Below are 17965 nucleotides of genomic sequence, written 5' to 3' on the forward strand. Positions count from 1 at the left end.
GAATGCACTATAATTCAAAGTGACACAGGACCAGGCCCATCAACCCTTATTTAGACCCACTCCTTATTGCCCATGCGCAGTTGCTATCTCTCTGTTCGCGTCCTGTTCACGTGTCTATCAAGACATGCCTTAAACATTGCTAACGCGCCTGCTTCCACCCCCAGGTTTAACACACTTATTCCGGAATAGTGGGACTGCCCTATGAAAGAGACTGGGCAAACCTTATTCTCTACAGTTTCAAAGAATTATGAGGTGATCTCATTAAAACTTCCAAAAATCTGAAAGCCATAAACAGAGTAGATGTTCCTCCTGGTTGGAGAATCCAAATCCTGGGGAGACTGTTTAGAAATAAGATGGATACCACTTTGATCAGGGATGCAAAGAAATGATTCTAGTCAGAGTCATACAGCATGGAAAACAGATCCCCTCGGTACAACCAACCTGTGTCATAGAGTCATAGAGATGTATAGCATGGAAACAGACCCTTTGGTCCAACCCGTCCATGCCATCTAGATATCCCAACCCAATCTAGTCCCACCTGCCAGCACCCGACCCATATCCCTCCAAACCCTTCCTATTCATATACCCATCCAAATATCTTTTAAATGTTGCAATTGTACCAGCCTCCACCACTTCCTCTGGTAGCTCAGTGCATACACATATCACCCTCTGCTTGAAAAGGTTGCCCCTTAGGTCTATTTTATATCTTTCCCTTCTCACCCTAAACCTATGCCCTCTAATTCTGGGCTCCCCCAAGCCAGGGAAAAGATTTTGTCTATTTATCCTATCCATGCCCCTCATAATTTTGTAAACCTCTATAAGGTCACCCCTCAGACTCCAAAGCTCCAGAGAAAACAGCCCCAACCTGTTCAGTCTCTCCCTATAGCTCAAATCCTCCAACCCTGGCAACATCCTTGCAAATCAGTATAATCCCGAACTTAACTGCCTTTGCTTGGCCCATATCCCTGCAAACATTTCTTATTCATGTGCTTATTCTGGAAGTTCATTCCACACACGAACCACTCTGTTTAAAAAACAAATTGCCCTCCATGTCTTTTTAAAATCTTTCTCCTTTCACCTTAAAGGAATCTTTGGCATTCTCTACTAGAGAGGGCAGAGAAGACTCAGCCTTTGTGCATGTTTAACAGAGAGATTGAGAGATCTTGTTTTACCAGTGGAGTTATGGGGATATGGTGAATAAAAGGCATTAAAGTGTTTGATCAGACTATTGAATGGTGGGGAAAGCTCGATTGCCTCCTCCTGTTCCGATATTAACTTGCACGTTTTAATGCAATGTACATGGATAATTCAGCAAGCAGACAAGTAGACAGCCACTGGGGTTAATCCTCCCGATCTGAACGGATGTCAGCTAGGAAAGCAGCAGGACATGAAGATTAGAGAGTGAGGAAAATCAAGCAGAGTCCTGGAGATCACCCACTGACCAGGACTTTAAGCAGCACCTGACTATCCACCATCAAATACCCTCATCAACATTGACTGGAAGGATTTGTTTGGGGTCATTTACTATTTGGGTAGGCCAACAGCACACGTGGAAAATCCTAATTCCACTCCCCCACCTTGGAAAAAAATGTCAAAACCTTAAATAAAATGGGAAAGGAGAACAGTTACATGATGGTTAATTAACTACAGCACCCAAGTAATTGAAAGATTTGTGCCCATTACAGCCAGCAAACTCTTGGTTGTAATTTATAATTCAACATAAACACTTCAATCCTGAAACACACCGATATTTTGGAGGTTCTATGTAGAGTGTTTAATTATTAACAAATTCAGTCTCAGCAGCAGGTGTGTGCGAGACAGTTTTCGAGCATGGACTCCACAGGGAGAAGCCTCCTGTGTTATCAATATTTAAAATAGCCTGCAACCTTCTTCTAACCAAAAACCTTAACAACTGTTAGCTCGGCAACAACATGCATCGAAGAGCAGGGCAATACAGTCGTTATTTAATGAAAGATTCTATGCAAACAATTGCACTTTTTATTTCTGGTGAAGGAGAGAAATACAAATCAAGGTGTAAAATAATTACATTCAACAGCTTTAACATCAAAGGTAAATGACTAAGATTTGAGCCACTGCTCCTGGGCTGGACAGTGGTAAATAGAGGATGGCTGTATCAGAAGAGAAGGTGGTCTGAGCTGCTATTTGCACAGGGCTGTCCTATATATCAAAAAGAATGCCCGACACCTGAACATTTGCCTTGGAAACCTTCGCACCATTTGTCAGAAGATAATGTTTCACTGTCCCTCTGCTATTCAGGCTGTTTATACCACCATCTTCCGATTCTGTGTGTCTTATTTGCACTCGCTTTTTCGCCTTGCTGTAATCATCCCCTTTGTCCGTCACTCTTGCCCTCCCCCTGTACAGATCTTCTCCTTTGTTAGTTCCATCATCACACCACTGCAGGGCCCTGTCTGCCATACTTGTTTTTCCAAAGTTCCAAAAGAATGCAACAGCTTATAAAACAATAATTACTGCTCCAAGAATTCGAGGAAATCAACTCCAACACCAAAAAGATCTCAAAACTAAAAAGGAGGAGCTCTTAACAGCCACAATTGTCTCCTGTCCTCCATCTTGGATTACCCAGAATCCATTTTTCTTTTAAAAAAAAAGAGGTTAATCCCCACTAATTCTCAACTCTCGCAAAAGCTCATCGACCTGGAATGTCACCCCAGATTTTCTCTCTCCCCAGATACCCTCCAAGCTCCTGACTGGTTTCCAGCAGTGTCAGTTTTTATTTCAGATTGCTCTTGTGTGTAGTACTCTGCTGTTCATAAATGGAGTTCAGTGTGCCACATGGCTCCCTTGTGCTCCTGTCTGCTTTGCCAGAGCCACCCAGAATTTCAGGGACCAGTCCTGTCCTAGTCCTCAGTGCAGCTACTAAAGATTAATGCAATAATCAGCAACTTCCAAATCCAGAGGGACTTGGAGAAATTGTTATGATCATGAGGTAGTGTGCCATAAAACAAGCCACACTGTTCATGGGATCAAACTAAATATCAAAAGCTTTTTTTTAAAATCTATACCATAACTTACCTGACTTTTAGACCAAGCACAGCTTTGGTTTGCACTGCTGCCTCACAGCACCAGGGACCTGCGTTCAATTCCAGCCTCGGGAAACTGTGTGGAATTTGCACATCTGCATGGGTTTCCTCCGGGTGCTCCAGTTTCCTCCCACAGTCCAAACATGTGCAGGTCAGGTGAATTAGTCATGTGAACTTGCCCATAGATTTCAGGGATGTGTAGCTTAGGTGCGTTAGTCAGGAGTAAATGTAGGAAAATGGGTCTGGGTGGGTTACTCTTCGGAGGGTTGGTGTGGACTTGTTGGGCCAAAGGACCTGTTTCCACACTGTAGGGATTCTATGATTCTAAATAGAATTATTTTTATTACAAATAATAAGACTGTCGCTACAGCTATACAGATATAAACCAATGACATATAACACTAACTAACTAATACTCTAATCCCTTTATAAACTCCCCCCTTAGAACAGACACACACACACACACAGAAAATATATTGCTTGAGAAACTCAGCAGGTCTGGCAGTAACTGTGGGGTAATAAAAAGAGTTTACGTTGAGTCCATGGATTCTTCAACATAACTGTTTGATATTCTGATGATCAAAACAACTGCTCCAGTAAGAGTCATTGAACTTGCAAGATTAAATCTGTTGTTCCCCTCACAGATGCTGCCAGACCTGCTGGGTTTCTCCAGCAATTTCTGGTTTTGCTTCAGATCTCCAGCATCCACAGTTTTTTGTCTTACTTTCAGGGAAACTAGATTATTGGTTGAGGTAGAGGAAACAGCAAAGTCCGTTCAGTGGTTTTTGCTTCCTGATTCCAATGTTGAAATGATCCATCTTTAAATGGTCAGACCCCTGGTGTTCAATGGTCTTTCTCTGGTGGCTTCCACTGGTTTGTAAGAGGTACAGAGTGACTCATTCTCTTTGAAAATATCTCTTGATGTAACATTTCAAATTCACAGCTCACAGAATCATCTGCAGGAAGACCTTTGCAGCTTCCAATGCCGTGCCTAAAATGCAGTACTGAACCTGATGTCTTCCTTCACCTGTTTTATATACCAACCACACCCAAATCTTAGTTGACTGTTTCCAATCCAAATCGATCTAATCTAATCAGATTCAAATCCTGGATGAGCCCCCAAACTTTGTCACAAATTTGAAATCCACTGTTTTTAAACTCACAAAAAATAAAAAGACAAATTCCTTGCAATATATGGCTGCTTCTTCACTGTCACTGGGTAGAAATCCTATAAAAGTCCTTTCTAACAGCACGATGGGTTTACCTACACTATACATATAGCGGTTCTCACCTTCTGGACTAATAAATGCTGGCCTGGCTGGCATCGCACCTATCATGCAAAAACTATTTTATTAATGCCCCTCTCAGAAAGAACTGCTTTGTGGTGTGATCAGAGATATCACAGAATTATGATGTTGCAGAAGGAGGTCCACTGTGTCTACACTGGCTCTTTGAATATGACTTAGTTCCCTTCTCCTGCCTTTTCCTCATAACACTGCATATTATTTCTATTCAAACAGGCATCATTGAACCCGCTTCCAACATATTTCCAGGCAGCGCATTCCAGAACACAACTACTCGCTCTGAGAGAAAAAACATTTTCCCCCTCCTTGTTTGTTTTTGTTGCAAATTACATTGAGAACGAGAGGTCACAGATACAATCATTTTTATGATTGGGATACGAGATGGCACATAAACATAACAGTCTTATACAAATTTTAGGCTCGTATACCTGCCAAAAGGAAAGGGCAGCCAATAGTTAAGTTATTGCGCTCCATGGTCTTGCTGTTTAGATTAGAATAGATTCCCTACAGTGTGGAAACAAGCCCTTCGGCCCAACCAGTCCACACTGACCCTCCAAACTGCAACCCACACAGACCCGTTTCACTCTGACTAATGCACCTAACACTATGGGCAATTTAGCATGGCCAACTCACTTAACCTGCACAATTGATGAGGGCAAAGTGGTAGATGTGATCTATATGGACTTCAGTAAGGCATTCGACAATGTTCCCCATGGGAGACTGGTTGGCAATGTTAGATCTCACAGAATACAGGGAGAACTAGCCATTTGGATACAGAACTGCCTCAAAGGTAGAAGACAGAGGGTGGTGGTGGAGGGTTGTTTTTCAGGCTGGAGGCCTGTGACCAGTGGAGTGTCACAAGAATCAGTGATGGTTCCTCTACTTTTTGTCATTTACATAAATGATTTGGATGCAACCATAAGAGGTACAGTTAGTAAGTTTGCAGATGACACCAAAATTGGAGGTGTAGTGGACAGCGAAGAGGGTTACCTCAGATTACAACAGGATCTTGTCCAGATGGGCCAATGCGCTGAGAAGTGACAGATGGAGTTTAATTCAGTTAAATTCGAGGTGCTACATTTTGGGAAAGCAAATCTTAGCAGGGGTTGTACACTTAATGGTAAGGTCCTAGGGAGTGTTGCTAAACAAACAGAGCTTGGATTGCAGGTTCATAGCTCCTTGAAAGTGGAGTCGCAGGTAGATAGGATAGTGAAGAAGGCATTTGGTATACTTTCCTTTATTGGTCAGAGTATTAAGTACAGGAGTTGGGAGGTCATGTTGTGGCCGTACAGGACATTGGTTAGGCCACTGTTGGAATATTGCATGCAATTCTGGTCTCCTTCCTATCGGAAAGATGTTGTGAAACTTGAAAGGGTTCAGAAAAGATTTACAAGGATTTTGCCAGGTTTGGAGGATTTGAGCTATAGGGAGAGGCTGAACAGGCTGGGGCTGTTTTCCTTGGAGCGTCAGAGGCTGAGGGGTGACCTTATAGAGGTTCATAAAATCATGAAGGGCATGGATAGGATAAATAGACAAAGTCTTTTCCCTGGGGTAGGTGAGTCCAGAACTAGAGGACATAGGTTTAGGGTGAGAGGGGAAAGATATAAAAGAGACCTACAGGGCAACTTTTTCACGCAGAGGGTGGTACGTGTATGAAATTAGCTGCCAGAGGAAATGTTGGAGGGTGGTACAATTGCAACATTTAAGAGGCATTTGGATGGGTATATGAATAGGAAGGGTTTTGAGGGATATGGGCCAGATGCTGGCAGGTGGGGCCAGATTGGGTTGGGATATCTGGTCGGCATGGACGGGTTGGACCGAAGGGTCTGTTTCCATGCTGTACATCTCTATGACTCTATCTTTGGACTGTGGGAGGAAACATGGGGAGAATTATGCAAACTCCACACAGACAATTACCGAAGGCTGGAATCGAACCTGGGACCCTGGCGCTAAGACGCAGCAGTGCTAACCACTGAACCAAGTGTTGCTGTTGTAAGAGAGTGTGAAACAACAACATTGATCATTCCCCATTGCTACGTCATCACATCTTACAGAGGAACAGCTGGGAGCAGGGTTGGAATTACCTGGGATATCACCCACAAACAGTTTATTTACATCAACAATGACATTTGGTAAAAATGTCACAATGGAACCAGGCCATGCAAATTGTGTGGTTTCTCAAAAGAACGGGACAGAGACAAGAAAACTAATTTCACCTTAATTGCAAAGAGGTTGAAATAGGAAAAGTGTAAAACAGGCATCCCACCAAAGAGGGAGACTTTGTGTCCCAAAGTTTATGGTTAAAGTTATTTGCCTTTGTAGTGGACAGTCATGCCTATTAGATTAGATTAGATTACTTACAGTTTGGAAACAGGCCCTTTGGCCCAACAAGTCCACACCGACCCGCCGAAGCACAACCCACCCAGACCCATTCCCCTACATTTACCCCTTCACCTAACACTATGGGCAACTTAGCTTCACAAGGACTTCATGTCAAAGTAACATTCAAGAAAATTCAAAATGTAGTATAAAATAAATGCAAATGATTGGAAAAATCAAAAGCAATTTTTTTCTTAAGTTCACTAACAGGATGTGGGCTTTGCTGGCTGGCCAGCATTTATTGCCTGTCTCTAGCTCTCCTTGAGAAGGTAATGGGGAGTTGACGTATATAATCCCTACAGTGCAGAGGACGTTTGGCCCATCAAGTCTGTATCGACCCTCTGAAAAGCATCCCACCCAGACCTACCTCACACTCCTCCAAATCCTAGCCCTGTAACCTAGCCAGCAAATTCCTGGACACAATGGGCAATTTAGCAAGGCTAATCCATTTAATCTGCACATCTTTGGGCTGTAGGAGGAAGCCAGAGCACCTGGAGGAAACTTACGCAGACATGGTGAGAACATGCAAACTCCACACAGACAGCCACCCGAGGCAGGAATCGAACCCAGGTCCTGGTGCTGTAAGGCAGTGGTGCTAACCACTGCAGACCATGCGTTGTGGGTAGACCTAGCACCCTGTTAGGGAGGGGATTCCAGAGCAAATGGAAAAGTAAAGGATGCGGCAGCACTGAAGGGTTGCTATTGGAATAATAGTAACCAAACTGTGAGACAGCAGTGTACCAACTTAGAAAAGCAACAGTAAACAGGGTCAAAAGGAAGAAAACAAATGATAAGGCTGCAAAATCAATGGCTCTTTATCTAAATGCTTGTAATATTCAGAATAAAAAGATGATTTAGTGGCACAAATAGAGATTAATGGGTGTGATCTTATATCCATTACGGAGAGGTGATTACAAGGAGATCAAAGTTAGGAATTAAATGTTCAGGGTACTTTTTGAAAGGCCTGGCAGGAAGGAAAGGGTGATAGTCTGTGATGGAATAAGTACAATAGCAACAAATAACCTTGGTCCTGAAGATGTAGAGTCCATACGGTTAAAGGTAAGAAAGGGGAAAACAGTACTGGTGGGGGTAACCTGCAGGGCATCTAACTATAGCTGTGCTGGAGGACAGAGAGTAAATCAGGAGAGAATAAGGACAAATAAAAATCGTTTCAGTGACTCTAACATAGTAAAAATTAGCTAGGCAAAAGTGAGGACTGCAGATGCTGGAAACCAGAGTTTAGATCAGAGTGATGCTGGAAAAGCACAGCAGGTCAGGAGAGCATCTGAGGAGCAGGAGAGTCGATGTTTCGGGCAAAAGCCCTTCATCAGGAATTGATCTAAACAATAGTAAAAATTAGCATTCAGTTTGGGAGTAGGAAAGTGGAGTGCCAAGTTAAGTAAGGGAGATTGCAAATGAACGAGGGCAGAGGTGGCTGGAGTAGACTGTGAAGAGGTTCAGCAAAGAAGACCATTGAAGATCACAGGCAGATATGTAGGAAAATAGTTCTTGGCTCACAATAATGATGCATTGCAGAGAAGTAGAAATCTAGAAAAGGAACAATAAACTGACCATGGTTAACAAGGAAGTTAAGGATGGTACCAAATTGAAAAGAAGGAACACACACACAATGTGACAAAGATTAGCGGTAAGCCAGAGGTTTGAGAAAGTTTTAAAATACAACAGAAGATTACCAAAAATATAAAAAAACAGGAAGCTGCCTGACCTGCTGTGCTGTTCCAGCAATAAAGTTTCAACTTTGATCTCCAGCATCTGCAGACCTCACTTTCTCCTTTCTTTAAATATATAAAAGGGAAGAGAGAAGCCAAAGCTAACATCAGCCTTTAGAGAATGAGGCTTTGGAAATAATCATTCGGAGCCAGGAAGTAGCAGAGGAGATGAATAAATACTTTGCACCAGTCTTCACACTAGAAGACACTATTTTCGGAATGCTATTAATCAAGGGAAAAATGGAAAGAGGGAATAAAAGGAAGCTAATGGGGCTAAAGGCTGATCAGTCCCTTGGACTGGAGAGGTTGCATTCTGGTATATTAAATGAATTAGCTATGGGAGATAGTGGATGCACTGGTTGTAATCATACGAGAATGCTGCGACTCTAGAAAAATCCCAGAGGATTTGAAAACTGCCAATGCAACACCCTGTTCAAAAAGGAAAAGAGACAAAATGTCCCTATACAGCAGTTACTTTAACATTTGTCATTAGAATTATGTTAGGAATATGTCACTAAAGGATGTAATTGTCGAGCATTTAGAAATATGTATCCTAAATCAAGCATGATGGGGAAATCATGCATGACAGATTTATGAGAATTCTTTGAGGTGGTAAAGAGTGAGACTGATAAATGGGAACCAGATATAATACATCTGGATTTCCAAAAAGATGTTTGATAAGGTATCACAGGTTTGGGCTATTTTAAAGGTAAGAACCCATAGTGTAAGGGCTGGTATATTAGCATGCATAGAAGATTGGTTAATTAATAGAAGACAGAGTTGAGGTAATGGGACATTTTCCAGGATGGAAACCTGTAGCTGGGCTACTATTATTCATAATGTATATTAATGACTTGGTCAAGTTTGTGGATAATAAAAATAGGTGGGCAGGCAAAAATAGGTGAGGACAACACAAAAGGGGTGACAGGAAGATTAAGTGAGTTGGAAAAATCTTGGTAGATGCAAGATATTGTGGGAGAATGTGAGGTTATGCACTTTGATAAGAATAGGAGAGCTGAACAGTATTTAAATGGCGAACAACTGCAGAAAACTTCAAAACAGTGATTTAGATATCTTCATGGATGAATGATAAAAAGCTAGCATACAAGTCCAGCATATATAGAGGAACCTTGGTTATCTGAAGGCCTGGGGCAGAGAGTATTTCGGTTGGCTAATTGAATACCAGAAGACATAGTTAGCTAAGCATCGGGACCTTAAGATCTTGTTCAGTTAATCTGAAATTCTGATAATTGAATGTTGGATAATCGAGGTTCCTCTGTAATAGGTAAGACAAATGGAATGTTGGCATTTATTTCAAAGGGAATGGACTATAAACATAGGGCGATCTTGCTAAAACTGTACAAGGTACTGGTCAGACCACAGCTGGAGTACAGTGGGATGTTTTGTGTACTTATCTAAGGAAAGATATTCTGTTAGTGGAGGCAGTGTAGAGAACTATGCTGATCCTGGGTATGGAGTTACAAAGTTAAAAATCACACAACACCAGGTTATAGTCCAACAGGTTTGTTAATTGTCTTATGAAGAGATGTAGTGCAGGTTAAGTCTGTACTTATTGGCATTTAGAACAATGAGAAGTGACGTTATTGCAATATAGTTAAAAATCACACAACATCAGGTTATAGTCCAACAGGTTTATTTCGAAGTACTAGCTTTCAGAGCACTCAGGTGATGGAGGAGCAGCGATCTGAAAGCTAGTGCTTCCGAATAAACCTGTTGAACTATAACCTGGTGTTGTGTGATTTTTAACTTTGTACACCCCAGTCCAACACTGACATCTCCAAATTATTATTGAAACATAAGGCTGTTAGGCGATTTGGAAGGATACATACTGAAAGGTTGTTTCTCCTGGTGGAAGAGTCCATGACTAGACAGCATAATCTCAGAGTTAAGGGGTCATCCATTTAAGATAGGGATGAGGAGGAATTTCTTCTCTCAGACAGTAATGAATCTGTGGAATTCTTTACTACAGACGTGTGTTGTTAAGTGTCTGAGATAGTCAGGTTTTTAAAATCAGTAGCGTTATGAGTTTAAGGCACGAAATTGGAGTTTAGGATTATCAGATCAGTAAGGATCTTATTGAATGGCAGAGCAGACTTTATGGACCAATGAACCCATTTCTGCATCTTATGGTGGGTTTTACGATTACGTCTAAAGAGGAAGGGAAGCAATTTATCACGTTCCAGCGACCATTTGAAGTGTGGTTCTTAGAGGCTACACTTGTTATGGTAAGGGAGTGGAGTCCATCAGGGGATTAGGTAAAAACAATGACTGCAGATGCTGGAAACCAGATTCTGGATTAGTGGTGCTGGAAGAGCACAGCAGTTCAGGCAGCATCCGAGGAGCAGCAAAATCGACGTTTCGGGCAAAAGTCCTTCATCTTTATTCCTGATGAAGGGCTTTTGCCCGAAACGTCGATTTTGCTGCTCCTCGGATGCTGCCTGAACTGCTGTGCTCTTCCAGCATCACTAATCCAGAATCCATCGGGGATTGATGCATCAATCTAGAAAATGGACACTACAATCGACAGCCAAAGACAAGGAAACAGAATAAAAAGATGAAGATATTTCTTAAAAAAAGGGAATTTAAAGATTATTGGCACAAGGCATGAGCTCAATAATGTGCTGTGTTCGAGCGTGCGGGATACAAGGGTTATAAAAGGGCAACCTCTTGGCAGTGAAATCCTGATCAGAGTCATGGTGGGGTGACAATGCAGACAGTACAACAGCCAGAGAAAGCCATCACCCCCTTCAGCACAGACCACTGTTGAGAGAAAAGGACCCAAGCAGTGAGAATTGATCGGAATCAGGTTGTGCTGCATTCTCTGGAGGTTAGAATCCTGTACATTCACACATTTATCAGGGATGACGCACCAGATATTAACTGAAAACTGCTCCCCAGTATTGGACTGTGACTTCCACAGCAGAGAGAGAAAGAGAGAAATCTTTAAACACCAAATGCATAAACCACAGGTGGCCAGATCTCAACTCCAATTATCTATTCGTCAAACAAAAAGGTGTTACTTTGGGCCCCATTAATAAACTTTGAGCTGTATGGCTTTTAAAAATAGCTGGCAATGTGTTTTCCTTTTGTCCCCCAGCTTTTGTCCTTGAAAGACAGAGGAAAATCCATAAGGTAAGTATTGTAACTCATTACAAATAACCCAGACATGGTCGAGAAAGGAGAATGATCAATTTGACCACTTTGCAATGCTTTCACAGTTTCTCTTAAACTGCATTGTATACCACTTCCAATGACATGAGCTATTAGCCTTCAGATCAGACAATAATATCTGTATCATTGTATCATCAATGGTCAATTGATGAATACACTTACCAGTATGCCCATATTCTCGATTTCAAGCCTATCTCTTGCCCCCTTGGTGTTGCGACTCTATCTCCTCACTCGGAGTTAAATCTCAAACCAGAGACTTGGCCCCATAGATTTTGGCTGACATTGCAGAGTGCCCTGACAGATTGCCGCACTGGTAGACAGGTCACCTTTCAGAATTAGCGTTAAGCTTAGGTTCCACCTCCCAGTTCCGCTGGCTGCAAAAAGGTCCTGTGATATTCTATTTCTAAAGGCAAAGCATTTCTGCAGTGTGTTTCAGAAAATTCCCAAAGCATTTCACAGCTAATGAATTATTGTATTGTAGGCAATCCCAGCAGCCAAACTGCACATAACTCCCACAAACAGCAATCAATTATTCTGTTTCAGCAGTATACTATGAGAGATGGATCTGGGCAGGACGTGAGAACACTCCTGTGTTTCCATGTAAGAAGAGTAAATGGTATGTCCTAACCCTATCACAGCTGAGTGGGTCTAGGAGTCTTTGGTCTTAGAGACAAGAGTGATTCCAGTCAAACAAAGCTGTTATCCTTTACACCAAGCTGTCAAATGACATTCAACATCCCAATCATTTCACAGGTTCGGGAAATACCAATGGCAGTGGCCTCAGAAAAAAGTCATCTCCCATCTCATCAGGAGTCCATGTCTTTGACAAACCTGAAAAGAAAGTTTAAATGGCTGAGAGAGACACAGGTTTACTTGTAAGAATCAGACTGCCTGACAGGAGCCGAGCTTGGGGTGGAGGAGTTAGAGAGCGAGAGAGCGCGAGAGAATGAGTGCAAGGGTCTGTGCAACAGAGCACAAGCAAGGGCGTGAGTGAGTGAAACAGTGAAGAGTGAGCGTGAGAGAGGCACACAAAAACACAGAGAGAGAGAGTCAATGAGTGAGAGTGAGACAGAGGAAGAGCATGAGAAAGCAGCAGACTGGGACTGGGTCCAACTGGGTACAATTGTATAGAAATGTGCCCTTAGCTTACGCTGCATTGGGTGAATCGCTGAGTCAGGCCTGGCCTCAATGAAAATGTCTCTCATGGTTTGCAGCTGAAAATGTGTTGCTGGAAAAGCGCAGCAGGTCAGGCAGCATCCAAGGAGCAAGACAATCGACGTTTCGGGCATGAGCCCTTCTTCAGGAACCGAAACGTCGATTCTCTTGCGCCTTGGATGCTGCCTGACCTGCTGCGCTTTTTCAGCAACACATTTTCAGCTCTGATCTCCAGCATCTGCAGTCCTCACTTTCTCATGGTTTGCAACCTGGTATCTGTCATGAAGATAGATGTGCAGCTGGTCACAGAAACACAAAAATCCCAGAAAACATCACTATTGGTTTGGAAAGATGGAATAAAATGCTGTTTGGGGACGGGGCAGTGGGTGAAGGGTGGGAATATTAAGAAGTTCCTTAAGGCTCTAAAGGAATGAGGAAGAGCCACTGACCAAGGGGGTCAGTGACACTCTAGTGTGCCTGTGGATATTCATCCTGAATAAAACATGCAGCCTTCCTGACACACAGACTTAGGGAGAGCTAATGAGGGAAAATATGTCAACCAAAAATATTCAGCACTTAAAAATGTGAGATCAAATGAACTGCAAGCCAATCTCAATAACTGTCATTAGCAAGGACCTTTCAACAGGCGCAATGGGTTAGCTGAGACGCCAACTAACTAAGGCAATATTCTCACCATGCACAGCTGCTGCCTCCTCATCACATTCATAGCTCACAATATGTCACGACTGGAGAGAGACAGTTATTCTATGTGGTTAGTTAGCTAGCAAGTGGAAAATGTGCTTGCCTGTGTCAACCCGACACCCAGCAAGGATCATCAGTCAATGTGCAAAGAGACCACCTTTGTAGCAAAGATTGGCAGCCGACAATGTGCTGCGGAATTAAGAGGCCCCGCTACATCAGGCGCTTGCAGCACTCATTGCTGTTCAGAATAAAATCCTGATTCCCGTTTCTGCAAAAGGAGATGGGGAAATGGTAGGGATTTGTAAAGGAGCAAATTCCACAATTTAAACAGCCAGCAAGATAGAGAGCTAGCCGTTAGTACAGTGATTGTAATGCTTAATTGCAGCTATTAGTCCTCAGTAAAGAAAGTGAGACTTACGTTCATATAGCACCTTTTGCAACCTCAGCACTTTACAGCCAATGAATTAATTCCGAGTTGCAGTCACCATTGTAATGTGGGAAATGCAGCAGATAATCTGTGCACAGCAAGATCCCACCAAATGGCAATTCCAGATTTCTATTACACTTGTCAAGTGAGGAATAAACACTGACTAGGACGCCAGGGATAACTCCCCAGCTCTTCTTCACAATAGTGCTGTGAGATCTTGTACATCCTGCCCATGAGGCAGATGGGTCATTGATTTAACATCTCCTCTATAGCATGGCAGCGCTGACAGTGCAGCACTCCTCAGGATGGCACTGGAGGGTCAGCCTGGATTTTGGTGTTTGGGTCCTGGTAGAATAAAGACTAGAAATCAATGCACTCCGGACTCAGCTATTTAGACTCAGAGTGAAGCAGGCAATTCAACCCATCGAGTAGGTGCTAGTTCCTTGAAAGAACTATTCAATGAATCCCAATTCCCCACTCTTTCTCGCAGCCTGATAAGACTCCACAGTTAAACAGCTTGTCTGCTGATAGGAAGTAGGAACCAGTTCCACAGTCACACGGTGTACAGTTCAGAATACCTCAGAAACAAAGCAGTATTTGAGTGCTTCAATCCAATGTACAGCCAGGAAAATCTTCACTCCTCAACAGAAATATCAGCTTAATATCATTCTAAGGAAGGGAAAGGGGATTTCATGATGGGATTGATCAAAATAAATTATTTCCTCTTGTGCAAGAGCTCAGCACAAGAGTGTACAACCTCCAACTGACAGCAAAGCAGTTACAGGGGCGATACAGGAGGGCATTCTCACTGATAAAGTGTAATAGAAATCTGGAATTTTCTCTGTCCCCACCAATAATTAAAAAGCTTTAGTGACTGGACAGGAGGTTGGTGAGAGTCTGCTGGAGATGTCAAAATTGAAATCGATTGGCTTCGTCAGACAGTGGCAGTAAAGTTTACTGAACCAAACAGGGTAGCTGGAGTTGAGATACAAAAATCGGTCATGATCTGACTTGAATGGTGGAACAGAACTGAGAGGCTGAGTGATGGCCCCCTGTTCCTGTGGCCCTTCATACGCTCCCATTTCAAAAGGTGACCGTTGGAGTGATAACAGATCGAGACTGACAGCCGTTACAATTCCAAAGTTTGGGGAATACAGAACACGGGCCATGTCACCTTCCAGCACGTTGTGCCACTGGGTAAATGACAACTGAAGATTGTTAAGCACCAGAAACAGTGGACCTGATGGAAATTTCAGTGACTCTCACCCTTAGAAGCAACTCGACGCAAAATGAATTTGTGAGGAACAAAACAGTAAAGGGCCATTTTGATAAAAAGGACAATTGGGAATATTTCAACATGTCAGTGGATTGAGGGGTAAGAGATTTGTGAACGGTATTTTTACGGACTTAAGAATTATTACTCCACAGAAACGCAGTTTTGACCAGAGTTAGAGCAATTTCCATTTTAGTAATTTGAGGTATGTGGGTAATGCTGGCATTTATCGCCATCTCTAGTTACCCAGAAGCAGTTAAGAGTCATTGCTGTCAGGCTGGAGTCACATGGAGGCTAGACTAGGTAAGGATGGGCAGATTTGAGACAACTAGAAAATGGTGGTATTTGTGCTGCTTGGGGAAGGGGGGTTTTGGACGATACGTAAAGAGAGTGTCCAGTGAGATAAAAAGGGCTGGCAAAGGGATTGATGACCGTAAGCCAGGGGACCAAACAAGAAAGATTCTTCGGCATAAAAACCAACATTTTCCCAGCTACATCAGTCCTGAAGGTGGTCACTGGACCTGAAACATTAACTCTGATTTCTCTCCACAGATGCTGTAAAAACTGCTGAGCTTTTCCAGCAAATTCTGTTCTTGTTTCTGATTTCCAGCATCTGCAGTCCTTTCAGGTTTTAAAAAAAAGTGTAGCCATGTGGGTGATGATGGGGACAACGTCCAGATGGAAATGGGTTGGCTGCGCTGAACACAACCCATTACTGGACAGGACCTGGGCTTGTGGGGTAGGTGATCAGGAGTGGTCATGTTCTAACATTGTTACACTCAATATCAAAGACTATAAGAAGGTGCCTCAGCAGAAGAGGAGACGCTATTCTTCCACCTTGTGTTGAGCCTCAGTGGCGCACTGCAGCTGACCCAAGGTAAAACGTTAGCTAGGGAGCACGGTGGTGTGTTAGGTAACAGGCAACTGGAAGCATGGGGTCATTTTTACAGATTGAACATAGATGTTCCACAAAGCACATCTGTTTCAGCTCTCCAATTCATTTCAATCACCAGTTGTTTTATTTTAAGAATGGCAAATTTCCTTTCCTAAAGGACATTATTGAACCAGATGTTTATTTTTTTTTTAAAATGACAATCGAAGGCTGTTATTATTAGGGCTAGCTTTGTATTCCATATTATCAAATGAATACAAATTTCACCACCAGCCATGATGCAACTCGAACGCATCCCCCTGTAGCGTTAGCCAAGTGTTCTGCATTATTAGCCCAGTGATACTACCACTGCCCTTTACAGAAGGAGGTCTGATTTTAAAAATAAAGGTGCAGTTTGATCCATTGCTGACCCATTGACAGACCTGGTAGCAAAAATTATACTGCTTAATCATTGACTGTTTCCTCTGCATTGTTTTAAAGCCAGAGCATGGAAAGATATTCAAAAAAATTTGGCCAGACCTCATTAGCTGCCTGTTGTTCATTAATTTACATTTAAATGTTATTTATCCTCGTGGCTTGGTTTCGCTTAATGAGGCAATTATTGCAGGAAGCATGAATTATAAACAGTGCACCTCTGAAGCAAAAATAACTGTCTTTCATTCACCGCTTTCCACATTTCATTAAATCAGGAGAATATGCTGCTAAATGACCCCATTTAAAGTGCAGGGGGTGGTGCTAATGGGTCTCATAGTGAAAAGGTGCACAAAGTACATGTGCAACTTTACCTGATGTATTCTGCAATGCAACTTGCCCTTTAGTTATGTTGAGATGCCAAAGAAGCTGGGATTATCCTTAGAGCAGAGAGAGTTAAGTAGAGATTCAAATATAGGTGAAGAAAATCACAAGGGGTTTCATCAAGATAAACTGTTGCTACTGCCAGCAGGAAGTCAGTTAGCTCTATTGGCTGAATGTCTGATTTGTGATGCACAGTTCAATTCCTGCATTGGCTGGGGTTACCACAAAAGTGCTGCCTTCTTAACATCAACCTCTGCCTTAGCTGTGATGACCATCAGGTTAAATCATCATTTGTCATCTCCCTCACACGAGAGAGCAGGCTTTAGTCCTCTGGGGCACTGGCAACTTTACCTGTCCCCCTGATGTCAGGAGGATTGGCAACCACAGACCTTACAGATCTCAAGTCATTCCCAAGAGCTCATCAGAGTAAAGAACTTTTGTTTTCTAAAACAAAAAGTGAGTTGTGATGATCAGGAATGCTATGCCAGCTAGGTACACGGAGGAAGATTCATTAGTAACTGATAAAAAGTTGGGATGGTGTAGTAGCAGGTTGGAGGAACTGAATGACCTCTTGACTCTGTTCTCAGTTTTCATGCAGTGTGTAGTTAAGCTCTGGAATGCATTGTCTGACTGTGGGGTGGAGGCAGGTCCTGTCACTACTTTCAAAGGGAATTGGAAAATTATCTACAAAGAAGAGAAAACCAGGGCTAAGGAGAAGGTGCAGAGGAGTAGGACTTGCTGTGGACAGACATGAGGGACTGATTAGCTGTCTTCTGCATTGTGACCAATCCCATGTTGCCAAAACACTGGTCACAAGTTGCTCAAGTTGTATCTGAACTTGGGAAAATACATGGGAACTTCACTCACCACTGCCCTCAGAAACTCTTCTGAGAATTAAGAACTCCCTCCCTGGACAGGCAAAACCAAAGTGCAAAGCAACTAATATCATGAACACAGATTAATGACGTGAGGTGTCCTAAGCCCTTTTCCTGCAAACTGGCAAAATCAGTTGTTCAACACTTTGACATAAATTCATAGAGTCATAGAGATGTAC

General features: G+C 42.6%; 1 protein-coding gene across 11 annotated transcripts in view; it reads right to left on the bottom strand.

The window, feature by feature from the left end:
• Positions 1-17965, bottom strand: part of samd11 (sterile alpha motif domain containing 11) — a 309440-nt gene that overhangs the window by 40884 nt on the left and 250591 nt on the right. The gene's annotated exons all lie outside the window — the stretch shown is intronic.

The sequence above is a fragment of the Chiloscyllium plagiosum genome, chromosome 34 (assembly GCF_004010195.1).
Source record: "Chiloscyllium plagiosum isolate BGI_BamShark_2017 chromosome 34, ASM401019v2, whole genome shotgun sequence".
In the NCBI taxonomy this organism is placed as follows: Eukaryota; Metazoa; Chordata; class Chondrichthyes; order Orectolobiformes; family Hemiscylliidae; genus Chiloscyllium; species Chiloscyllium plagiosum.